Genomic DNA, 27,674 nt, shown 5'->3' on the forward strand with positions numbered 1-27,674 from the left:
AGCCGAGTCAATCTAGCCATGTCCGTCCGTCTGGTTGTCCGTATGTATGAACGTAAAGATCTCAGAACCTATAAGAACTAGAGAAAATACTATTCTACTACACATCAAGTTTGGTGACTATAGCTTTTAAAACTTACGAGATTTGCTCAAAAAATGGAAGATTTTATATACATTTTTATCAATTGACTGGAAACGGGGTTTATTTTTTTTATTATCGGAAGCAAACTCGTATTGCGTGGGCACTAGCAGAATCTATGTTCAACTTTAAGTCTCTAGCTCTTATAGGTTCTAAGATCCTTGCGTTTAAGCATATAGACTAACGTACAGACGGACGGGAATAACTAGATCGACTGGAATTTTGATGTTTCTGCCTGTTTCATTTACATAAAACCATAAACTATATTCAGTAGGTTCGAAGAAAAACCAATTAAAATGCTTGTTAGGAAGTCGCTATAAAAAATTACTTTTCGATTGACATTTTTGGTGTCGGTTATTGTAAATAAAACATTTTTTGCTGGATCCATGTAATAAAGTATTGTCGATTTTCAGAGGAAACAATCCTTTACACACTTGCGCTTTGATTTAGGTGTGTCCACTATCTATAAAGCGTTTCAATATAATTTTAAAGATATGGGATATTCAACAAATTACTTACGTCTTACATTGCTCGGAAATAATTACCGTATGATATTCAAAGCTATCATTCACAAAGTACAAATAAGGTTAACAAAAACGAGTATTCGTTACTCGTTAAGTTGATGTAAACTTTTTGGGTATGCAAGTGATATTAGGTGATTTAAAGCCTCATTAACTAACGAAGCTTTCCCAAAATTTACAATATTACATGAATGCGTCTTGTAATTTATTTTAAATTCTGTCATTTAATATAAGCTTAATATTAGTTATGAAGTTATTATAATAAGAAACCGAATTACGTTTCATTACTTTCTGACATTCACACTGTGATTTGTCATATATGATTTGTCACTTGCATTTGTCATATACATAAATTGAGACACTTACCTGCAGTTTTCTGCTACTTAACTGCTTTGAGGAGCGATGTCGGTGCAAAACTGAGTGCTCACTTGTAGATGGCTTGCGGTAATGTTATGAAAATGAAATTAACTTTTATCAACTATGTATGGTGCACTGTGATCCACGGAACTCACTGCCAAGGCCAAACAAGATTATTAAAAAAAAACTGAGCCATACCTCTGGCTACACCTGCGCACAGTCTTGAATGTAAATCAAATGTCATAGACTGTTACCTGTCATTGATGAATGCTGTTGCATTATCATACCTTGAGTCTACCGATTATGTGTATTTATAGTAAAATTGTCAAGTAGACCTTTTGGAGCATGGACTGCTCAAAGAAGCCCGTTCCAAAAAGACTGTGTTTCATGCGAAATTGCAAAATTTTTACATGATTAAATTGCAAATAACTTTATCAAAACTACATCCGACCTCTAAAAGTACATATATTCTGGATCACTATTAACAACAGAGTCGCAATAGACAAGTCCGATAGATATAAAAAAAATGTTCATTCAACAGAAAAATCTTCTCAGTGACCTGTTTATTTTTTTTATACCCAGAACCCATTAAAAATGGGTAAGAAGGATATGTTGTATTTGTGCAAAATGTAAATGTATGTCACATTCAGAAGAAATCATCTCCGATCCCCATAAAGTATATTTATTATTGATCAGCATCGATAGCCAAGTCCATCTAGCCATGTCCATTCGTCTCTCCGTACGTCTGTCCGTATGTATAAACGCAAGGATATCAGAACCTATAAGAGTTAGAGACTTGAAATTTTAGGTGTAGGTCCTCCTGGTGCCTGTGCAGAACCAATAATCAATAATTTACTCCGTTTTCAAGCCACCGATAAAAATCGAATTTATCGTAATATCAAAATCCTGTTTTTGAGCATATTGGGTAAATATTTGGAACTGGAGTCACTAAACTTGTTATGTTGCTGCAGAATATTATATATATATATATATATATATCATGTATCTTTCATTTTATACCTATCACCACCTCGCCTATAAATCTAGTTAATAACCCAACTTGTATTGCCCACTTTTTGAGAATACACAAATATTCTATGCAACTATAAGATATACTGTAGAAAATTTCATTAAGATCGGTTTTTGGTTTGTTTTTCGGTATTTTGATTGCGAACGTGTTTGCGACGCAAAATCCAAGAATTGCTGTATACATGTGCGCACACACATGCATGCGTGTCTGGTTCGAATTCGATTGAATTGTTTTCTGTGCTGCTATTTTAATTCGTTTTTTTTTTCTCAATAAGACTCAATTCAAGGTGTGGCTGTTGAGTAGAGGTGGTGGCAAATGGCGTGGTATGTCGCCAGTCCGAAACCTACAGAGGAAGCTACTTTATTTTTTTGGCTGGTGTGGCTGTTGAGTAGAGACGGCGGCAAGTAGTGGTGTTAGTTGCGAGTTCGAACCCTGCCAAAGGAACTTTTTTTTTTAATTTATTATTAATACCACAAACGAGCGCGTAGCGCGTGTTGTATTTTGTTTTGGATTAACAGGGTTCAGGGTATCCCCTAGTCGGAAACTCCCGGCTAGAATCCTCAGTAATAAGTGATGTCAGCCTGTTCCTTAAGCCATTGACATGTGAGGCTGGAGAGATAGTATAAGCTGCTACATGAGCGTAGACTAGCAGTGAAATATGATCTGACTAGCGATCTCACTAAGATTACATAGATAACAAAGATGTCATGTAAGATTTCACCTGCTCAGAACCCGATATAAACTTATCAATCACAAACGCTTGAGTTAATGCTCAGGCTACACTTAAAAAACATGTATTTCACCTGGTTGGATCAAAGATTGCGTACCCATTAACCGAGCAAAATAACCATACCCAATCGCCATTGCAACATTTGAATTTTTATAGAAAAAATGAACTAAAATATCAGCACATTCTTACAGCACAGCCTAAAAAGTTCGGAAAGAATATATACCGAAATTCTTGGGCTTTGCGCTGGCCTGGACCTTACCACTTTGCCACACGTTTTCTTTAAATCTTATTGTGCCATAATATAGTCATATATTTGCAAAAAGAAAACACCCTTGAAGTTCTGGTTTACAATTATTGTTCCGTTCTAAAAAAGGAAATTCGGAAATATGTGAAAAACCTTTAAAATAAAGTTTCTTAACATCCTAGCAATTGAGCTTATATCCGAAACATTTCACATCCAAACATTTTGCGTAAAGAGTGAAATACGTATTAGATGAATCTTTACAAACATCTTTTAAAATGACTTTGATGCCAATCAGAAGGAACACAAAAACTTTCATGTGACCACAGTTGTGAGATTTCAATAACCGCCGAAACATTTATTTAATTATTTCTTAAGCAGAGCTTCACAAATATGTTTGGAGTCGATCGAACAAAACTTAAAACTCCCGTCAACGCGTTTTCCCCTGAGAAATTTATTGCTTGTCAATGTACAATGTATGCACACATTTTCTCTTATAACTTCAGTGTTTCTTAGCCGATTTCGATGAAATTTTCAATAGTAGATCATATTATGCTGTGGCATAATAATTATATTCACAAGAAGATAATTTCAATAATGTTATGTCTTAAATTGGTAAGTAGTTCCAATTTATTTTTTTAATTCCCTTTCATTGCAGGGGGTTGCCTTAGCTATAAATAGATATAAAATATAAAATACTTGATCAGTATGTACTATTTTAGAAACAAGTTGTCAAATTTAGAGACTCTAGCTCTTTAATCCTAAGATAATTGATCACAAAATAGAAGTTCAATATTTACCGAAAGCTTATCGGTAATAACGTAGTGCAAGGGCAATAAGAGGAGCTACGTTAAAAATTTCAAGTTCAGCTCCTATGTATATGTTCTAAAATCGACGCGTTCATAAGTTCCGACAGACAGGTGGACATCTCTGGAGCAACTCGGCTATTGATCAACAATATATATATAAGCTGACTGGGGTCAGAGATGCTTATTTCTGCCTCATTTGCACAAAAACAATTTACCGTTATTACGTGTTTACTATGGGTTCTGGTAATAAAATGAAAAACATAGAACAGCCCGACTGCTGCGTGGGACCACCACAGGTCGTGGATCATTCTATTATCATTATTATTATCATTGAGTTGTAAAACTTACAATCATGTAATTTTGCTGCAACATTCTTTTATATCGCCAAAGACAAGTCGCTATATCTGATTCCGAAAAAAAAAAGTTTCTTACAACCAAATAAATATAAATAAATAAACAAAAAGATAACCCGAAAAACGTTTTTCAAGGATTGCATTTTTTTTTACCCTGAACCCATTAAAAATGGGTATAAGGGTATATTGTAATTTTGCAAAATCCAAATGTATGTAACAGGCAGAAGGAAGCATCTCCGACCCCATATATATATATATTCCTGATCAATATCCGAGTCGATCTAGCCATGTCCATCTGTCCCCCTTCGTCTGTCCGTCCATATGTATGAACCCAAGGATCTTAGAACGCAAGGAATCTCCAAGCAATCGATAAAAATCGATATCGATATTCTGGTTTTTTGGGCAATTTTGGTAAATAATAAGAACTAGAGCCACCAAACTTGATGTTGGAAGAAAGGGGTTCAGGGTATCCCCTAGTCGGGAGCTCCCGACTTGAACCTCTTACTTGTTTATAACTGAAAGCATTATTATTTTTCCGGCCACGGTCTCAATCGTTAGTGAATATTTACATTTTCTCAGCGTGTTTTGAGTTCTTTGTTATTAATTATGAGCATTAGTTGTGAAATTATTAGTAACTGCAAAGTGTAAAGTGTCTTCTAGAATTCCCTGGTACATGGAAAACGTAGCGTAACGTAGCCCCGCATTTCGCGAACAGACATTTCGAATGATACAATGGCATCTTGCGTCACTATCAAGCGGTCATTAATTTAATAGCACGATTAGAGGTCAAGTCGACGCGCGCATCCATGTCCTAAAAAAGGAGATGTCTAAGCTCAGACTGGATAATTTAATTTAACATTGACTATACTAACTAATAAGCCAATCGGCGTTCGCCAGAAGTTTCGAGATAATGGAGTTATTCGGTAAAAACTCGCCACACTATCAATTTTACAAATATAGAATCCCTTATCGAGGAGATATAATCAGTGGTTAGCCCAAGTGTTATGAACGCTATTCACTGCGATACTTGCCTGATCATATATTGAGTGGTAAAGAGTTTTTCCACAACGAGATTTTGGAACTGTAAGAAAATTGGTACCGACTTCTTCGATAGCAGCAAGAGAAGGGAAATCATAATAGCGGAACACAACTGCGCTCTTACACCCGATCGGGAAAGTGTAAAACTGGTTACTACTTTCCGAAGACGACAAAAATCGCTTACGAGGTAGCCTGAAAGCGAATAATTTGAGCACAGGCAAAGAGCGTCGGGCATTTGAAGAAGCAGGAAATTGGGCACAAATTCTCTTCGCCTATCGGGATAAATGTTACATTGACGTTTTCCCGACCGACACGAATTTTTACTTAACGCCGTTCACACATTCTATAATTTCGCAGTAACGCGGCCAATAGCATAAGGTACTATCACTAACCAAGCAACTTATAGATAAGACATGCAGAACAACCAGAGATGACTCAATAATCGGTGACATCTGGTCCAAAAGCGAGAGCACGAGAATAAGATATAAATATGATGTATTTTTATTCGAAATAACTAATACCCTTGCAGACCCAACCTTTTCATAATGCTTATATTGATTTGCCCGTATCTAAGAATCACGCGGAAAATAGTTAATGACGAGTTTGGGCAAGATATCTTGATAAAGAAAAAAGGTTTTTAATGAAAAATCTAGTTTTCGACGGATCGTTGTTATGGCAGATATATGATATAGTAGTAATAAGATTTTACAAAAATAAAGGGACCATAGTTAAATCTTTAAATGCCCTGTTTAATCAAAATATCTTGAATGACAAAATAGTTTTCTAATAGGATTATGCCTATATATGAGGAGTATAGTAAAACTAATAAATGCCGAGTTTGGTCAAGATATCTTGAAAAACAAAATGATTTTTCATACAATAATTAAATTTTTCTACCGATCGTTCCTATGGCAGCTTTATGATATAGTGGTCCGATCTTAATATGATTTTGCATATATAAGAGGAGTATTATAAAACTAATAAATGCCGAGTTTGATCAAGATATCTTGAAAAACCAAATGTTTTGAATACAACAGATTAATTTTCGACCGATCGATCCTATGGCAGCTATATGATATAGTGGTCAGATCTTAAGAGGATATTGCATTTATATGAAGAACATAGTAAAACCAAAGACAATATAAACACTAAGATGAGTAACGCCATACAACGAAATGCTACTATGCAGCTTGATTTTTTGAAAATTGAGAACGGAAACGAAATCGGTAGCATTGCGATCTCACAGCCGAGAGAACGAAAAAGGTAAAAATAGAATTTGCTCTCAGCTTCGGCTTTATGAGGGCCGTGCAAGCAATTATGTTTGTATGCGTGTGAATATAAATACAAAACAGCATATTTGAATGTGTTGTTATCCACTGCTCTGGCAAAGTCTCTGGCTGACAAAGAAACAATTTTCTTAGTTTTTTAGCGCAGATCACAACCTACCCAAACTTTCTGTTGATATACTTATGAATGCATTTTGGGTACAAACAAATTTGTATTTTTAAGTCGATGCAAATATTTATGTAAGTTTTTATATTTGAAATTATTAATTCAATTATTATTATTTTTAAATAATACTAAATAAATTATGGAAATAAAAATTCAAATTTGTTGTCTTCAAAGATACATTTAATTAATTTTTATTTTTATTTGATTATTCTTTGTTCGAATTATAAAGAACAAAGTACGCAAGGAGCACCGCGAGGAGGCCATTATAATTATAATGGGGTCATGACTAAATATGACCTTCGAGTCGACTTCAAATGTAATTGTACTTTTAGCACTCTTTTATTTCTTAATTGGAGAATAAAAATAATATTAATTAAATTTAATGAAATTATGTTTTATTTGCATCGACTTAAATATATTACATATACAAATACATATTTTCTGCGGAGCCAACCTCAGTACACAAAATGCATTCATATATATATCATATCATATATCATATCAACAAACATTTGGGATAGGTCATGATCTGCGCTAGAAATCTAACAAAATTAATTTCTTGCCAGCTAAAGCCAGAGCAGTGAATAACAACACATACATACATACTTTATAGTTCTAATGCATGTATAATTCACGCATACAACGAAAGGTGCACGCACGCTATTGGCTGAGACAAGAACTTTTCTCGAGCATACACTGTCCAAAAACTAAAGTGAAATCAATCTATGTGTGCTATTTTCTTAACATAGTTATTGCGCAAAAAGCGCCTTGTGTAAAAATTATATAAGTTCTTAAAATTTTCCTGTGAAATTATTCGTTAATATCTAGGGTAATATATCATTTAAATAAAGCATGCATTTCATGCACAAAGCACAAGCACTTTGCGTCGATCGTAAGTTCTAAACTTGTTCGCTCAATGTACTTCAAAAAGGAAGCGACGCAAAGCAACATCGACCAGCTTTGCTGAAGGCAGGCTGGCGACTAACTTCGTAGCTCGTGTAAGCATCAGCAAGCCGCGACTTCGGCATTCGTTTGTCCGGTCTTTGGAGATCGAACAACTAGTCGGCAGGCATGCCGTACGAAGCCTCAAAGGCCAGATGAAAGGCCAGGCTAGAAATTTTGCGTCGCATTCAAATTTATGGTCGTTACTCATCTTAGTGTTTATATTGTCTTTGGTAAAACTAATAAATGTCGAGTTTGGTCAAGATATCTTGAAAAACGAAATGTTTTTTCATCCAATAACTTAATTTTCGACCGATCGTTCCTATGGCAGCTATATGATAAAGTGGTTTTGACATATGTGCTGCGTGCAACTGAAAGAGGGACTTCTGCAAAGATAGATTCATTAAGATAGCTTTAAAACTGAGAGACTAGTTCGTATAGAAACAGACAGACGGACATGCCTATATCGACTCGGCTGTTGATGCCGATCAAGAATATATATTCTTTATGGGGTCGGAGATATCTTCTTCTATACGTTATACATCTCACGACAAAATTATAATACCCTCTGCGAGGGTATACAAAATTAACCTCCTTTAACATAGGAAGCATAAACAAATCAGCTACAAAACAACAGCAGTGCGCATTAAACCCAATTTTTTTCTCGTCGTCTGTTTTGATCGGTGAAAAGTTGGTGCAAGATGTCGAGAAAAACACGAGAAAACACAGTGCAAAGAAAAGGGACAGGTAATGCCACTGTGTTTGTTGCTGGTTTCTCTATCGTTCCTATAAGGCAGCGCGCAGAAATAACAACAACTCAATGTGGGTACTAAATTGTTGTTGCAGAGCCGAGTTTCGGCGCAACTAGGTAGAAAATTTGAATGTCAGCAGGCCATGGCATTCAAATCAAAGGGACACGCGCACCGCGCGTTAACATGAGAAATTCTGACATCACAATTTATCGAACTTTATTTCTTGTATTGACGAGTACATATTCCAATCTTTATTATGTTCATTTAAATAATTTATGAATATGTTCCTTAATAGTAAATGAATGATTGACATATGTAATCATTTTAAATACGAAATGATCGCACGCAAAAAGCTTTAGGCTGCGACGTCACAAAGACAATCTAAACATTAAGATGAGTAATAGCCTCTGTCCACTGAACACATTTCTGACACATTTCAGAAAATGTCTCATTTTTGACATATGTGTGAAATGCGCCCTGTGCGTTTCCCCATAAGAAAACACATTTCACACATCTTTCAAAAATGTCACATTTTTGAAGAATGTGTAAATTCGTCCCGAACATTTCGTGTTTTTTGCGATGATTAATCGAGATTTCTATCGATGTTGTGCAAAATGGTAAGGTATCATAAATAGCTAATATATCAACGAAGGCAAGCGGCGACTTTAAATAAGAAATTTAAAATTTGAGTAATCCCACAGATTTTAGAATTCAAACATGGCGAAATCTCGAAAAGAGTACCTAAAATTAAGCCGCTACTTCGAGAGCGCAATTTTTGAGTTTTGGAAGAAAAACTTTAAGGCGCCTATGTAAAACAAAAAACTCGATCAGCTTTTTTTTTAAAGCGATACTTTTGCCTTTTACATGTTACCGACAACCGGTGGAACACCAATATGTGAAATTTGAAAAAAAGACATTTCTTAAACCAGTGGACAGAGGCTATAACGCCCATACATTTGCATACGACGCAAAAATTCTAGAATGGCTTCCTAAACTGGCTTTTACGATATCGCACGACATGGCAGCCAACTGCTGTTCATTTAGATGAACGAATGCCGAAGTCGCGGGTTGCTGATTCTGACACGAGCAGGGAAATTAGTCGACAGCCTTTCTTCAGCAAAGCTGGTTGATGCTTCTTTGCGTCGCTTCGCTTAAGCAGTACATTGAATGAAAAAGTTTTGAACTTACGATCAACGCAAAGCACTTTTGCTTTATCCATAAAATGCATGCTTTGTTAAAATGATATATTACCACTAACCATACAATGTATAGACATACCAAATGTCACTTTTAATCGAAACAAGAAAAATCGAAACGAGGCGACCCCAATGGTACCTGCGACCATTTTAGTGTGCCCAGACAGAGAAAGACTGCTGAGAGTGGCAGCCGAACGCCGGCCTCAAAAGCCGAACGTTCAATATGAAGCCGCATCTCGCTCAGCGCACAACGTCGCGGCTGATGCGTTTTCTTAATAAATGTATGTATGCCATTTTTAAAACCTTACAGCCCAAAAACATATGTGTGTATGCATGTGCCTCGCTCATTGCTTTGCGCACTTGCGTCCATCTCTTTCTCCCTCCCCGAGATCTACAAACATTCCTATGTTTGTGTTGTGTGGATGTGCGCACTAGTAGATCGCGGCGTTTGTCGCGAGCCAGAGGTTATTTCTTCAATAGTGTCCTTTTGTACCTGTGACAGCGATAGGCACTCACATTTAAATGCTCTATCATGTATTTCTTCGTCCAGTCAGGCATGATGAGATGAATTTGATCTAATTTTATTTAATACACAATTAATTGACCTAAATGAAATATTTAAATTTATTTTCTATTTACTGTAGGGACCTATTTTGCTTAAAATACAAAGATATCTAAGTCGTATTTCTGCAAGGGTAATTCATCTTCGGTTTGTCGAAGAATTTAAAAAAAGTCCAAAAATTGATGCACACTCTTTCAAGTAAGCAGTTGTGTGAAATTATTAAAGGATTTGGCCTGTTCATGTGCAATTTGCCACGCTTGTAGGGGTAAGGGTACCTGATAGCTGGCATGTGTGCATGATAACTTTTTGGGTCGGCCAACCACGCACACTAACACTCTTTTCTATATGGATGGAAGCATTGATGCATTTGTGTGCGTGTTGGTTGCCTGCCTGGCTATCCGATGCAAATTTGAGGTCTTGCAGCCGCAAAGGCACAAATGTATAAAAAGGCAATGAAAATGGTATGGATCCAGACGCATGCTATACATTCTGATCGTTATTTGCCTGTCGTAAAACCCTTTAACCTAAGATTATAATAATGCCAATAAAAGATTAACTGCATTTAACGATAGCGAGCTAAAATGCAAGAATTTCGCATCGACGTGGCAAACCCTTTCTCTATTTCATATTAGCCGTGCCTACAAAAGGGTAGAAATGCCTCAGCATTTGGGAAAAATTGAATTTTTGAGCAGTTTTGCTTGTCGGACAAATACACACACACACACATTGAAACGATCCCTAAACATAGAGAGAGAGCATTGAGAGCTGAGAGTAAGTGCGAGCGAGATAAAAGTTAACAGCGTTGCCGCTCTATCGCACAAATCATATGGAAGAGAGTGCGCCAAGCACTTTCCTGTAGAAAATAGATCATATGTAGATCTTACTCCCTTACTCGCGAGTTTGGACCAGATGCCTCCGATACTTTTTGTGACAACGTTGTTTGTATGTGATGTCCACTCTATATGTTGTTTGGTTAGTGATATTACTCTAGAAACTAACGATAATTTGTACAGGAAAATTTAAGAATTAAATCATTTTTACACAAGGCGCTTTTTGTGCAATAACTATGTTAAGAAAACAAATAGCACACTAAGATTGATTTCACTTTTGTTTTTGGACAGTATGCGCGATATGCGGTATGTAGTATGCTCGCAAAAAACACGAAATGTTCGGGACGAATTTACACATTCTTCAAAAATGTGACATTTTTGAAAGATGTGTGAAATGTGTTTTCTTATGGGGAAACGCACAGGGCGCATTTCACACATATGTCAAAAATGAGACATTTTCTGAAATGTGTCAGAAATGTGTTTAGTGGACAGAGGCTATTACTCATCTTAATGTTTAGATTGTCTTTGTGACGTCGCAGCCTAAAGCTTTTTGCGTGCGATCATTTCGTATTTAAAATGATTACATATGTCAATCAATCATTTACTATTAAGGAACATATTCATAAATTATTTAAATGAACATAATAAAGATTGGAATATGTACTCGTCAATACAAGAAATAAAGTTCGATAAATTGTGACGTCAGAATTTCTCATGTTAATACGCGGTGCGCATGTCCCTTTGATTTGAATGCCATAGCCTGCTGACATTCAAATTTTCTACCTAGTTGCGCCGAGACTCGGCTCTGCAACAACAATTTAGTACCCACATTGAGTTGTTGTTATTTCTGCGCGCTGCCTTATAGGAACGATAGAGAAACCAGCAACAAACACAGTGGCATTACCTGTCCCTTTTCTTCGCACTGTGTCAGAAAATGTCTCATTTTTGACATACAGTATGTCAATAAAGTGTTTTTACTAACAAAAAAAAACTAATTTTTTGGGTTTAGTTGAAAATAAATGTACCTAAAAGTGAGAATTTTTTTTCAATTATAATTTATTTCGATTCTATATTTCTCCTAGAACTTAATGGCAAAAAGAATTGTTAAATAACATTACCCAAACATTTTATAAAATTAAAAAACTAAAAACATTCACATTTTATGCTGTCAATAAAGTGTTTTTACAGCTACGGTAAATTGTTTTGCCGTTCTCTTTTGGGTGATCCCGTTAGATTTGGGCCCATGCGTTTTGGCTTCTCTTGTGTCTTCGACTTTTCTTGTCATTTTCTATTGCAATTTATAACGTTTTGCTTTAATTTTATGAAAAATAAAATGCCAGGAAAAAGAACAACTTTTGAAGTCGCTCAGCTGGTGTATTATAACCATCAGATGGGACGTCAAGTCTCGGAACTGGCTGATATGTTTAATTTATCAAAAGCAACGATATACAACATATTAAACAGAGCCAATAAGGAAGATAGGCTAGAGGCAAAGCCAGTATGTGGTCGACCCTGCAAAATTTCTGACAGAGATAAGCGAAAAATTCTGAGAAAAATTGAGAAAAATCCACAAATTTCGCTTAGGGATATTGCTCAGGAGTTCAAGGAAGAAAGTGGTGTTGATGTGTTACATGAAACTGTCCGAAAATTACTGAATTCCAATGACTACACATCACGAGTTGCCAGGAAAAAACCTCTACTATCGGCGGCGAATATTTTGAAGCGGCTATCGTTCGCTCAAGTCCATGTAAATAGTTCGAACGATTTTTGGAGTAACGTCATATTCTGTGACGAAAGCAAGATGATGCTATTCTACAACGATGGGCCATCCAGAGTCTGGAGAAAGCCACTAACAGCGTTGGAAAACCGCAATATTATTCCAACCGTTAAATTCGGAAAACTATCAGTGATGGTGTGGGGGTGTATTTCGAGCAAGGGTGTAGGAGATTTGACCTTCATTGAGAATACCATGGATGCTAGACAATATCTGAGCATTTTACAGACACATCTCGTCAGTAGTGCACAGAAATTTGGATTCTATGAGGACAATAAGCCAATTTTTAAATTTTACCAGGACAATGACCCGAAGCATAAAGCTCATATGGTAAGAGTTTGGCTGTTGTACAACTGTGGAAAGGTGTTAGACACTCCACCACAAAGTCCAGATATGAATCCAATAGAAAATGTGTGGTCATATTTGAAAAAAAAAGTCGCAAAGCGGAGTCCAAAATCAAAAACTGATTTAAAAGCTGCTGTACTGGAAGAATGGCAGAAGATTCCAGAAACATACATACAAAACCTTATTGTTTCAATGAAACGGCGATTGCAGGCTGTATGTGACGCTAATGGCAGCCACACAAAGTATTAAAAAAAAATATTCCTGTTTTTTTAACATTGTTATTTAGTAATAAAGTTTCGTGTAAAAACACTTTATTGACAGCATAAAATTTGAATGTTTTTAGTTTTTTAATTTTATAAAATGTTTGGGTAATGTTATTTAACAATTCTTTTTGCCATTAAGTTCTAGGAAAAATATAGAATCGAAATAAATTAGAATTGAAAAAAAATTCTCACTTTTAGGTACATTTATTTTCAACTAAACCCAAAAAATTAGTTTTTTTTTGTTAGTAAAAACACTTTATTGACATACTGTATGTGTGAAATGCGCCCTGTGCGTTTCCCCATAAGAAAACACATTTCACACATCTTTCAAAAATGTCACATTTTTGAAGAATGTGTAAATTCGTCCCGAACATTTCGTGTTTTTTGCGAGCATACTGCATACCGCATATCGCGCATACTGTCCAAAAACAAAAGTGAAATCAATCTTAGTGTGCTATTTGTTTTCTTAACATAGTTATTGCACAAAAAGCGCCTTGTGTAAAAATGATTTAATTCTTAAATTTTCCTGTACAAATTATCGTTAGTTTCTAGAGTAATATCACTAACCAAACAACATATAGAGTGGACATCACATACAAACAACGTTGTCACAAAAAGTATCGGAGGCATCTGGTCCAAACTCGCGAGTAAGGGAGTAAGATCTACATATGATCTATTTTCTACAGGAAAGTGCTTGGCGCACTCTCTTCCATATGATTTGTGCGATAGAGCGGCAACGCTGTTAACTTTTATCTCGCTCGCACTTACTCTCAGCTCTCAATGCTCTCTCTCTATGTTTAGGGATCGTTTCAATGTGTGTGTGTGTGTATTTGTCCGACAAGCAAAACTGCTCAAAAATTCAATTTTTCCCAAATGCTGAGGCATTTCTACCCTTTTGTAGGCACGGCTAATATGAAATAGAGAAAGGGTTTGCCACGTCGATGCGAAATTCTTGCATTTTAGCTCGCTATCGTTAAATGCAGTTAATCTTTTATTGGCATTATTATAATCTTAGGTTAAAGGGTTTTACGACAGGCAAATAACGATCAGAATGTATAGCATGCGTCTGGATCCATACCATTTTCATTGCCTTTTTATACATTTGTGCCTTTGCGGCTGCAAGACCTCAAATTTGCATCGGATAGCCAGGCAGGCAACCAACACGCACACAAATGCATCAATGCTTCCATCCATATAGAAAAGAGTGTTAGTGTGCGTGGTTGGCCGACCCAAAAAGTTATCATGCACACATGCCAGCTATCAGGTACCCTTACCCCTACAAGCGTGGCAAATTGCACATGAACAGGCCAAATCCTTTAATAATTTCACACAACTGCTTACTTGAAAGAGTGTGCATCAATTTTTGGACTTTTTTTAAATTCTTCGACAAACCGAAGATGAATTACCCTTGCAGAAATACGACTTAGATATCTTTGTATTTTAAGCAAAATAGGTCCCTACAGTAAATAGAAAATAAATTTAAATATTTCATTTAGGTCAATTAATTGTGTATTAAATAAAATTAGATCAAATTCATCTCATCATGCCTGACTGGACGAAGAAATACATGATAGAGCATTTAAATGTGAGTGCCTATCGCTGTCACAGGTACAAAAGGACACTATTGAAGAAATAACCTCTGGCTCGCGACAAACGCCGCGATCTACTAGTGCGCACATCCACACAACACAAACATAGGAATGTTTGTAGATCTCGGGGAGGGAGAAAGAGATGGACGCAAGTGCGCAAAGCAATGAGCGAGGCACATGCATACACACATATGTTTTTGGGCTGTAAGGTTTTAAAAATGGCATACATACATTTATTAAGAAAACGCATCAGCCGCGACGTTGTGCGCTGAGCGAGATGCGGCTTCATATTGAACGTTCGGCTTTTGAGGCCGGCGTTCGGCTGCCACTCTCAGCAGTCTTTCTCTGTCTGGGCACACTAAAATGGTCGCAGGTACCATTGGGGTCGCCTCGTTTCGATTTTTCTTGTTTCGATTAAAAGTGACATTTGGTATGTCTATACATTGTATGGTTAGTGGTAATATATCATTTTAACAAAGCATGCATTTTATGGATAAAGCAAAAGTGCTTTGCGTTGATCGTAAGTTCAAAACTTTTTCATTCAATGTACTGCTTAAGCGAAGCGACGCAAAGAAGCATCAACCAGCTTTGCTGAAGAAAGGCTGTCGACTAATTTCCCTGCTCGTGTCAGAATCAGCAACCCGCGACTTCGGCATTCGTTCATCTAAATGAACAGCAGTTGGCTGCCATGTCGTGCGATATCGTAAAAGCCAGTTTAGGAAGCCATTCTAGAATTTTTGCGTCGTATGCAAATGTATGGGCGTTATAGCCTCTGTCCACTGGTTTAAGAAATGTCTTTTTTTCAAATTTCACATATTGGTGTTCCACCGGTTGTCGGTAACATGTAAAAGGCAAAAGTATCGCTTTAAAAAAAAAGCTGATCGAGTTTTTTGTTTTACATAGGCGCCTTAAAGTTTTTCTTCCAAAACTCAAAAATTGCGCTCTCGAAGTAGCGGCTTAATTTTAGGTACTCTTTTCGAGATTTCGCCATGTTTGAATTCTAAAATCTGTGGGATTACTCAAATTTTAAATTTCTTATTTAAAGTCGCCGCTTGCCTTCGTTGATATATTAGCTATTTATGATACCTTACCATTTTGCACAACATCGATAGAAATCTCGATTAATCATCGCAAAAAACACGAAATGTTCGGGACGAATTTACACATTCTTCAAAAATGTGACATTTTTGAAAGATGTGTGAAATGTGTTTTCTAATGGGGAAACGCACAGGGCGCATTTCACACATATGTCAAAAATGAGACATTTTCTGAAATGTGTCAGAAATGTGTTCAGTGGACAGAGGCTATTACTCATCTTAATGTTTAGATTGTCTTTGTGACGTCGCAGCCTAAAGCTTTTTGCGTGCGATCATTTCGTATTTAAAATGATTACATATGTCAATCAATCATTTACTATTAAGGAACATATTCATAAATTATTTAAATGAACATAATAAAGATTGGAATATGTACTCGTCAATACAAGAAATAAAGTTCGATAAATTGTGACGTCAGAATTTCTCATGTTAACACGCGGTGCGCATGTCCCTTTGATTTGAATGCCATAGCCTGCTGACATTCAAATTTTCTACCTAGTTGCGCCGAGACTCGGCTCTGCAACAACAATTTAGTACCCACATTGAGTTGTTGTTATTTCTGCGCGCTGCCTTATAGGAACGATAGAGAAACCAGCAACAAACACAGTGGCATTACCTGTCCCTTTTCTTTGCACTGTGTTTTCTCGTGTTTTTCTCGACATCTTGCACCAACTTTTCACCGATCAAAACAGACGACGAGAAAAAAATTGGGTTTATTGCGCACTGCTGTTGTCTTGTAGCTGATTTGTTTATGCTTCCTATGTTAAAGGAGCTTAATTTTGTATACCCTCGCAGAGGGTATTATAATTTTGTCGTGAGATGTGTAACGTATAGAAGAAGATATCTCCGACCCCATAAAGAATATATATTCTTGATCGGCATCGACAGCCGAGTCGATATAGGCATGTCCGTCTGTCTGTTTCTATACGAACTAGTCTCTCAGTTTTAAAGCTGTTTTAATTAATCTTTGCAGAAGTCCCTGTTTCATATATTTTGGTTGTCCTGGGATTAAGTACAGAAGTTTAAGACAAAAGATAACAAAGAACGATTTAGAGAATTACAAAAGTGTTAATGAATTATAGTTATGATAACGATAACAAGGAACGAGTTTATATATATATATATATATAAAAAAAAAAAAAAAAAACAATATATAAGAGTATTATTTAATTGAACTGCCCGAAGCTTGAATTAGATGCTTCGCCCAAAAAAATGAGTTTTAATTAATTTAGCTGTTCAAATGTTTCAACATTTTTGATAAGTCTGACAGATTCTTCGCCCAACGTAATGGCGTCGATTTCAACAGATTTCGGCTTTGCGGAGAGCTTTATAAATCCGTCACGTGAAAGAGCAAAATTCTGTTCCTCATTACTTTTTATGTGCTCGGATGTGTTGTTATTATTGCTATTGCTGCATTGTTGCAGCTCGAGTACATGAGGTGATTGGTTTTCAGCTAACTCTAGCATTGGCCTCTTCTAAAGGGTTTGTCGGTTGAGGCCTTACTGGAATTGCCGACAAGATCTCACCGACCAGATCATCACTATAATCCTCACCAAAAATAGCGCGTATTGTATATTCACAGTCCAACTCGATTTGTTCGCTGCTCAGCTGTAAATCTTTTTTTAAACGTTCTGGAAAAAGGTGATCTTACCTAAAGGTGTTCAGCAATGTTTCACTTTTATTACTATGCTTCATAATCTGAGGTTTAACCTGTTTTGAACTTTCCAGTTTGTTAAATAGAAGTTCCCTATCGCGTAAGAGCACCTCGCGCGATAGCTTAATGCATTTAACTATCATTTGGAACCTGCGCTTTAATTTTGGCTTTGGCGCCGGAGCGACAATTGATGGTGGAAGCGGCGATACCGGCGGCAGTGGGGCAAGGGGCTCAATCTCTTGATATAGATCGAGTGCTTGCGTATTCCCATTAATATTTGGCAGATCCAAGCTTGTTGCTAATCTGGACATTTTGTAGCACAAAACACCAGTTGGCATTGAATCAGTCGATTTGCGCTTTAAGGAATTTCTAAATGGAAGAAACTCTTCAAGAGCAGTAACATCCACTGGATTTCATTCACCGAAGGCATCGTTCCACAGTATATCCTCGCCGAGCTCCGTCATAGTCCGTTCATGTGTGAAGCTAATCACATGCTGGGCTGAGCATGTGCGTGCCACTTCAATGGTCTGCTCAATCTCAAGATTTTCTGTTTCTGTATTCCACAGATGCGATTCCGATAACATGTTCCTATAGTAGTCAATATTTTGCTCGTCCAACAGCTGGGGATCCCTAATTCTAGCGCGCTTGGCTAAACACATCGTAGTCGTCTCTGTGGCGATGATTGGCTTGCGTTTACGACAACCGTGTGTCTGCGTCTGACGTGATGGCTCCGCCTGACAGGGTATTTCCAAGTTTTTGCCCATGATTTGATCCAGCAAATGTTTAGTATCATCCAGCAGCGTGGACACCTGTTGGCTCAGAATGTAGCTTACGCCGAACGAGCCGTGTTAAGTCGTTAAACGCAGCCACTTTACGGTTACACGTGTCGAGTGCATTGTCAGTTCCTGCTGTCTTTGCCTGATTGTTGTCAATCATGTCCCTTATTTGATCACAGCTGGCAGCAACGCCGATGGCGTTTATTTCATGACGCGCAAAGGCCTTAGCAAATTGCGAAGTTGAATATTTTCTGTCGCCAGCTATCCAGCAAGGCTTTAACTGGTTGATATCATCGTTTGCGCTTAAATTTATTCGATCTAGCAGCATATTGCTTCCTTATTGTGCATATGCATTTAATGCTAGTTTTCGAGGAGCACGTAATACATATGTCAAAACCAGCTGGATTGGACCACTATATCATATAGCTGCCATAGGAACGATCCGTTGAAAATGTAGTTGTATGAAAAATATTTTTGTGTTTATAAAGATATCTTGACCAAACTCGGCATTTATTAGTTTTACTTTGCTCTTTATATGTATGCAAAATCCTATTAAGATGGGAAAACTATATAATATAGCTGCCATAGGAACGATCGGTCGAAAATTAAGTTCTTGTATGAAAAAACATTTCGTTTATCAAGATATCCTGACCAAACTCGCAATTTATTAGTTTTACTATGCTCCTCATATATATGCAAAATCCTATTAAGATCGGACCACTATATCATACAGCTGCCATAGGAACGTTCGGTCGAATTTTTTATCCCGCCACTTCATTAAATTTTTGATGCATTCTCTTTTACAGTGAGAATAGTATATGCGTTGGCAGAATTAAGGCGGCATACGATTTTTGATATAACGATATCTTATCACTTTTCGGCCTAATCATAATTCGGTGCGTGGTTTTGCTGCTTTTGCCTTTTTTATTAGTATTTATTAAAAAAATATTTTTATAAATTTCACCGAAGTGAGCTGGTTCGCAGCCAACGGATATACAGGGATTATACATGTAATTGCTTTGGGTCATAACTGTATATATCGTTTGGTAGTGTGACTACACTCTCAAAATTTCTCAAGAAGTTTCAACCGCGTTTTATCAACATGAAACTCTTGGGTGCAGTAAGTGAATTTGTATAACACCAAAGAGGGTGGGTCGTCCTGTGATGGGTCGAATCTGAGGATAAAATCTGCATAACTCTAATTCAAGGCTATGATTAATTGGGGGTCAAGTATGTTGATTGAGTTGCACCTTTTGTAAGTTTTTATACGACCACTCGGGTTGTTCGCCTTCCGCTGCAAGCAAACTTTATTTCTAGTGATTATGTTTCTTTAGATGTAGAACCTGCCAAAATACGTGACTTCATAATACTTCAGCCGAAGAAGTTTTGCTTTGGTTATAATTTGTTGATCTGACTCCTATTCAAAAAAAAAAAAGTAGGAGGTTCTAGTCGGGAGCTCCCAACTAGGGGATACCCTGAACCCTCTTCTTCCAACATAAAATGCATATATATATTTTATTTTAGAAGTTATATGACAAGTTTGGTGACTCTAGCTCTTATTATTTACCAAAATTGCCCGAAAAACAGGACATCGTTATCGATTTATGTATCGATTCCTTGGAAACGGAGTAAGTTATCGATTATCGGAAACAAACTCGATCTGTGCAGGCACTACTTCTAAAATTTCAAGTCTCTAGCTCTTATCGGTTCGGATATCCTTGCGTTCATACATACGGACGGACGAACGAACAGACAGACGGACATGGCTAGATCGACTCGGCTATTGATGCTGATGCTGATCAAGAATATATATACTTTTTGGGGTTGGAGATGCTTCCTTTTGCCTGTTACATACATTTGCATTTTGCACAAATACAATATACCCTTTTTACCCATTTTCAATTGGTTGAGGGTATAAAAAGAAGTTATACTGTCTACATTTCATAATGATCTAATATAAGGTCACACAGACATTACAAAAACCTCAAAAGAAAATATTTTTGAAGGTTATGACCCGATATATTACTGAGTATATACAAAAATGTCAAAAATGCCAAAGTCAAAAGTGACAACACACACAAAAACTCCTTTAACAACCACGGAAGCCCCAATCGAGGCTTCCGATAGACAAATACTTAGTAGACACGATCGGTCCACTACCAAAATCAATGAATATGCAGTTGCACTGATATGTGACTTAACAAAATATCTTGTTGCAATACCTATTCCAAACAAAGGTGCAGGTTGTAGCTACAGCTATATTCGAAGATTTTATTCTGAAATACGATCCAATGAAGACGTTAATTACGGACATGGATACAGAATATAACAATTCAGTTATAGTATATTTATGTATGTACCTTGATATTAAAAACATAACTTCTACGGCACATCAACACCAGACGTTAGGAACGAATTCATTCGTTCTTATATATCAGATGATAAAACTGACTGGGGTGTTTGGTTTCAATACTTTGTAAATTGTTTTAATACAACACCATCGACAATGCATTACTATGTCCCTTTGAATTAATTTTTAGTAAGAAAGCTAATACTAACAAGCTATTTAATAGGTAATGAATAGTATAAGCCTCTATATAATATAGATGATTACGTTAAGGAATCAAAATATAGGTTATAGTTAGCATATAAAAGAGCTACAATAATGCTTGAACAGAACAAGCAGAAAAATAAACTTATATATATTATATTCTATGGTACAATAAGATATACTGTAGAAAATTTCATAAAGATCGGTTAAGAAAAGCCAAAGTTATATGCAACTGCGCAATTGAATGGGGCAGCAGCTTTAAGAATTTCTGTATACATGTACACACACACATTCATGCGCGTCTGCTTCGCATTCTAACAGCATGGTAATTGCATCTTTTTTTTGTAATGTTATTTAAGTTCCTTTTTTTATCATAAGAACTTAATTGTTGGTGTGCCTGCTGAGTAGAGGCATAGCAGGTGGTGCGGTCTGTCGCGAGTTCGAAGCCTACCGGAGAAAGTATTATTTTTTTTTTATTTTTTGCTTGTGTGGCTGTTGAGTAGAGTGGACAGCAAGTAATACGGTCAGTTGCGAGTTCGAGCCCTGCCAAGGGACCTTTTTTTTATTAATTTATTTGGTGTTGGAATAAGAGGGTCCAGGGTATGCCCTAGTCGGGAGCTCCCGACTAGAACCTCTTACTTATTTATTTTCTTGGTGAGGTTAAAGATGGGGAGCGATCTTTACCCGGACTGGGATTTCCGGAGGAATTTTCCAGCACACCCGCCGGCTTCTGTAACTCTTGTTCGAATTAAGTCTGTTCACCACCAACCGGAAGACTACCGGTCGTTGTACCCGATGCACTTGCAATCGATAAAAAGCTCATTTCTTCACAGCTTACCCTATGGAACCACAACTTATTAAATTTGATGCACTACTATGGGGGATAAGCAGACATTTTCTATCCAGCCAAAACACTTCTACACAATGGAGGTTAGGAAAATGATGTATAGCAATAATAAACCAACTTTAGATGTAGACTGTAGTTTTCTCGTGGCCAGTACACAAGTTATACGTCGTCTGAACTCGAGCCACTTTGCTAAGCGACGCATATTGCTTCCAGTTAATTCCTCTCAAAGCTGGAAAGAGCACATTGATACCATCGCTGTCCTCTTCGTGTAAGCATATTAGTGGACGCCTTTTCAATTCGAATAACTGCATCATTATATGATCCAGCACCAAAGCTTACTCACGACATTATCAAAGAGCGCGAATACCAGCGATTAGATAAAATGATGGTACGCCGCGCTTTGAGCAAAAGCTGTCGATTAAGCCCTAAATAAAGCTCAACCTACTCAATTTAAATTGAGAAAATGATTATGGCCAGAGAACATAATTGCACAAGTGATGCGCACTTAGCCTATAAGATATAATATAAAAGAGCTTTCAGATTGAAAAGCCTATGTGTAGAAGAACTTGTGTGTTCTAATTTTTGTTCAGTACCTAAAACTGTCCTCTACACGTCCTATAAAATCTATACGGATAACCAAGCTGAAATTCTTGCTCTCTCTAAACAACGGATTACTTAAAAACTTTCAGCAGAAGCCATAGACTTCCTATGGGATATGTATATGTTTATGTATATGTATATGTATATGTATATGTATATGTATATGTATATGTATATGTATATGTATATGTATATGTATATGTATATGTATATGTATATGTATATGTATATGTATATGTATGTGTATATGTATATGTATAGGTATATGTATATGTCTATGTATATGTATATGTATATGTATATGTATATGTATATGTATATGTATATGTATATGTATATGTATATGTATATGTATATGTATATGTATATGTATTTGTATATGTATGTGTTTATGTATATGTATATGTATATGTGCATGTGTATGTGTATGTGAATGTGTATGCATATGTAAATGAATATGCATATGCATATGTATATATATAGGTATATGTATATACATATGCATATATATATGTATGTATATGTATATACATATACATATATATATATATGTATATGTATCTGTATATGTTAATGTACTTGGACATGGACATATACATGTGTATGTGTATATGAATCTTACTGTGGCATGTGCATGTGTAAGCAGCTTTTCAGAATATTAACTATTTCATTTTGTAACGTATATGTCTTCCATAGCTTACTAACGAAAGTAAAGTTGTTCAATGCCTTATGTTATATAATGTGTCAATGTTGTATCCTCAATGTTGTATTCGCATCAGATTGTATTTTCATTTTTAAGTATTATTAACATTCAAATAAAATTTGTTGAATATCCAATGCAGGAACTTAAAATGTTACTATCCAATATTAGCGCGTCTGTCACTGAAATATGATAATTTTTATAGCCAGCTTGTACCACTTAAGTGTTATTTTATTTTGCACCAACAATTATCAGTAGCAGTGGATATAAGCCCCACTCCTCTCCAACCAAGCATGATTACACACACATGTGGAACTTATGCTAACAGAAAATTATTACAAGGTACCCACAACGTTCGCTTCGTTTGCAAAACTTGGAAACCATTTTTTGGATGTTCAGCACATTCTCTTTATTTATTTATCACTTATTTTGAAAAGCAGCAACAAAAAAAAATACAATATATAACATTCATTAGGCCAATAATGCCAATAACACGGTTGCCGACGAGGTATCGGCAATGGTCGATGGTAACAAGAAAGTGTGGTTTACCGTTCACTGTTCACGATTTACTTAAAGCGTGCAACAAGGCGTTCAGCAGGAAGTTAGACCGACGATAAAAAAAATACTTTTGACACATCGCGTAGCACGTCCTTTATAAAACTGAATCGAAACAAGAGTAGCGACGAAAATCAGCGAAGAGAACTTGATGCGTACGTGTGTACGTACTGATATGGTTGTGTGCAAATGTGTACACTATTCTAGGTTCCACATGTTCAAGTAAGAAGTTCATACACAGACACCCAAATTTGTCAAGTCGTAAAATCGGCAATTCCCTGCTCGGGTTAGAAAGTGTGGTGTTTAAGCAAACAGCGCAGGCGTCGAAAAAACCATGTGGATGTCATTATATTAGAGATGCTCAAAACATAGTATTCCAAAGAAAACGGGAAAGTACGCGAGTAACCGCATATCACTTTCGTAAGCGTAAAAAGTAAAAGCATACTACTGGGATTATCTGACTGGGCAGCATATCAACTCAAACATTTAGTGGACTTAACAATATGTACAGTAGATACATAACGAGTGCAGATTGCAAGCCAAAATGAAGTATAAAATAACTCAAAAAAGTATTATCGCTACTCTTATGGGAAATAATATTTATATTTATACACTAGTTATTTTAATATTGTTTTTCACCTTATCGCCAACACTTGTGTGGGAGGTATTTAGTTCTTGCTACCCCTTGATGCCCCTGCTTCATTTGACGACTGCGTGTACAGGGACAATAAGTGCTTAAAGAGGTCGTTGTTGTGCACGACAGATTCGCACAGGCACCGATAATGAGGTCCTTGGTATACCTCGGATTTATTTTTTGTAATGCTGCATTGCTGCAAGTTTAAGGAATTAGGCTATCGACAGCAATGCAATAAATTACACACAACCAAAAGATTATAAGGATATATTATAAATATCCGCTAGTATATATATATATATATATATATATATATATATATATATATATATATACTAGCGGATATTGTCCGGCCTTGCCCGTGGATCATGGTAAATATTTTAGATTATTCCTTCCACTCAGAACATGCCCGTGGAAAATTGAAATCTACCCGTTATACCTTGAACCCCTTTTCTATTAAAAAATATGTTTAAGGTGCATCGAATAAGGAACCAAATGTTGGAATTAGAGATTTCCGCCCTTGTTAGTCTTGTGGTTAGAGTCTTGAAGCCGAATAAAAAACTTCCGTCGGTAGACGCGCATTTTCTATACAATAGTCGTGAAATTTGCGAGGGCGTGTCAGTTAAGCTCTGATAAAAATCTTATGAAATGAGTTTGAAACCGATAATAAACCAAAAAGCTAACTTAATTTTTTCTGCCGGATTGGCTCAGTTGCGGGTGAAATTTCCCATATTGCTTAAAAGCGTATTTGTTAAGTTCTAATCTAGAGCTCTGAAAATTTATTTTGAAGCAAACCGGAAAAAACTTAAAACCTCAGCAGAAAAATCGTAGAATCACACATTTAACAAGGATCCTTCAGTCGGCGAAAAATGTTAAATACGTCTCAAATGATTTTTCATATAGGTCGTTGAACATAAGTTTAAACGCGAAAGTTTACCCACAAAATCTTTTACCCCCATTTCCACCATCGAGGAATGGCTTTTTCGAAAAGTGTTTAACATCCCTCAAATATAATTTAACACAATTTGTTTAAAAAATAAGTTTGATGCCGAACAGATGGTAAAATTTTCACACACACGTTTTTCTTGAATTTTTCCGTACTTGCGTACATTACTGCAGAGCAAATTTCAACTTCCAAGGTCTAACGATATGGCCTGTGCGTTAATCACCAATCAGTCAGCCAGGACAAACAGTTTTATATATAAAGATTATGCATTGAAAAATTTAAGACATCAATTTTACACCCTAGTATAGGCACTTTATTGTGATAAAATCGTCCTGTCCGATCGATGAATTTATGAATAACACTCATAGTATATGAAAACTTCAATCATTCAAAACCTTTAAAAGATAGAGTTTTAATATTTCGAAAGTAGGTCCTAGTGTCAGAATTGTATCTGGTGTAATATTTATTTCTAAGTTAATGACAGGCGAAATCACCTCCCTTGCATTGACAAGCCAATTAAACGTTCCGGGTCCTCTGGGCTGACCATTAAACAGTCTACCTCTGCTTGAAGTCTACCCATTTAAAATGGGTATAAGGGTATATTGTATTTGTGCAAAATGCAAATGTATGTAACAGGCAAAAGGAAGCATCTCTAACCCCATAAAGTATATATATTCTTGATCAGCATCAGCATCAATAGCTGAGTCGATCGAGCCATGTCCGTCCGTCCGTCCGTCCGTCCGTCCGTCCGTATGTGTGAACGCAAGGAACTCCGAACCGATTAAGCTAGAGACTGAAATTTTATATGTAGGTGCTCCTAGTGCCACGCAGATCGAGTTTGTTTCTGATAACCAATAACTTACTCCGTTTCCAAGCAATCGATAAAAATCAATATCTGCATCCTGTTTTTTGAGCGAATTGGGTAAATAATAAGAGCTAGAGTCACCAAATATATATTTGTCAAGTATCTTTCAGTTTATACCTATCGCCACGCCTCCGCTACCACCCTACAGCTATAAATCAAGTTAATAACCCAACTTTTATTGCCAACCAATTTAAGCCAAAATTTAAATGCAATTGACTTTTTCAGAATACACAAATATTCTATGGTAAAATAAGATATACTGTAGAAAATTTCATAAAGATCGGCTTAGAAAAAACCAAAGTTATATGCAACTGCGCAATTGGATGGGGCAGCTAGCAAAACTAAGAATATACATGTAAACACACACATTCATGCGCGTCTGCTTCGCAATCTAACAGCATGGTAATTGAGACTTTTTTCTGTAATGCTATTTAAGTTCCGAGGACTACCGAGGAAAGTATTTTTTTTTTTTTGTTTTTTTATTGCTGGTGTGGCTGTTTAGTAGAGTCGACAGCAAGTAATGCGGTCAGTTGCGAGTTCGAGCCCTGCCAAGGGAACTTTTGTTTTAAAATTTATTTGGTGCTGCAATAAGAAGGTTCAGGGTATTCCCTAGCCGGGAGCTCCCGACTAGAACATTTTACTTGTTCGTGTTAAATCTACTAGTTTAACCATTCAGCGATTTCAATGACGACACCTTAATAAAGAATTTATTCAAATACAAGGGTAAAGATACATATTTTGTTTTAATTATCCTCCATTTGTAAAGTCGAAAAGTCTTAAGAAAAACCTACAAAAATAATTGATTTATTTGACATAACATACATACATACATTTTTTATGTAAGTTAACGAAATGATTCGCAGAGTGTCCCAAAAGCGAATATGTGCGCTACAAAGTAGCGAACGATGCAACATAGTCATCGACGTAATCTGACACCAGCATGCGCGCACCAAGTGTCCAAGCTAAGAACGGTCACGAGGCGTCAAGTCAGCATTCTGCCGATGTCGCTTTCCCGGACCGTGGACTGCGTGGGATAGCTTTAAGTTATCATAAGTTAAGTTTCTATGGAACGATCAACAGGCACAGGCACACACAATAATAAAACATATAACTCCGACTTGTTAATTGGCGCCCAACAAAGTCGAACGCCGCACTTTATAAAAATCCAGTCCAAGTAAAAACGTGTGTGAAACTGCTGCGAAAATAAAACCACAAATTAAAAAAATAGTTTTTAAAACAATATATTTCAAGTCGCAAACTAACACTGCGACAAAACACATCAAACAAAAAAAAACTAGTAAGAGGTTCCAGTCGGGAGCTCCCGACTAGGGGATACCCTGAACCCTCTTCTTCCAACATCAAATGCATTTTAGAAGCTATATGTCAAGTTTGGTGACTCTAGCTCTTATTATTTACCGAAATTGCCCAAAAAGCAGGATAGCGATATCGATTTTTATCGATTGCTTGATCTGCGCAGGCACTAGGAGCACCTACATCTAAGATTTTAAGTCTCTAGCTCATATAGCTTC

The 27,674-nt window shown here is 36.5% G+C and overlaps 1 protein-coding gene across 15 annotated transcripts in view; it reads right to left on the bottom strand.

Moving 5' to 3' along the window:
* Positions 1 to 23,987, bottom strand: part of dpr8 (defective proboscis extension response 8) — a 402,477-nt gene extending 378,490 nt beyond the window's left edge. The window contains exons 1-3 of one of the 15 annotated variants that reach the window (XM_070208161.1): positions 23,695 to 23,969; positions 23,147 to 23,327; positions 1,024 to 1,168 (exon numbers count right to left, since the gene is read on the bottom strand). The gene's annotated coding sequence lies outside the window, so the exon portion shown is untranslated. Of the gene's footprint in view, positions 1 to 1,023; positions 6,640 to 23,067 lie in introns of those variants that run through there. The other 14 variants (XM_070208169.1, XM_070208158.1, XM_070208152.1 and 11 more) reach the window with 14 other exon arrangements.
* Between the last annotated feature and the right edge of the window lie 3,687 nt (positions 23,988 to 27,674).

The sequence above is a fragment of the Drosophila virilis genome, chromosome X, assembly GCF_030788295.1.
Source record: "Drosophila virilis strain 15010-1051.87 chromosome X, Dvir_AGI_RSII-ME, whole genome shotgun sequence".
Lineage (NCBI taxonomy): Eukaryota > Metazoa > Arthropoda > Insecta > Diptera > Drosophilidae > Drosophila > Drosophila virilis.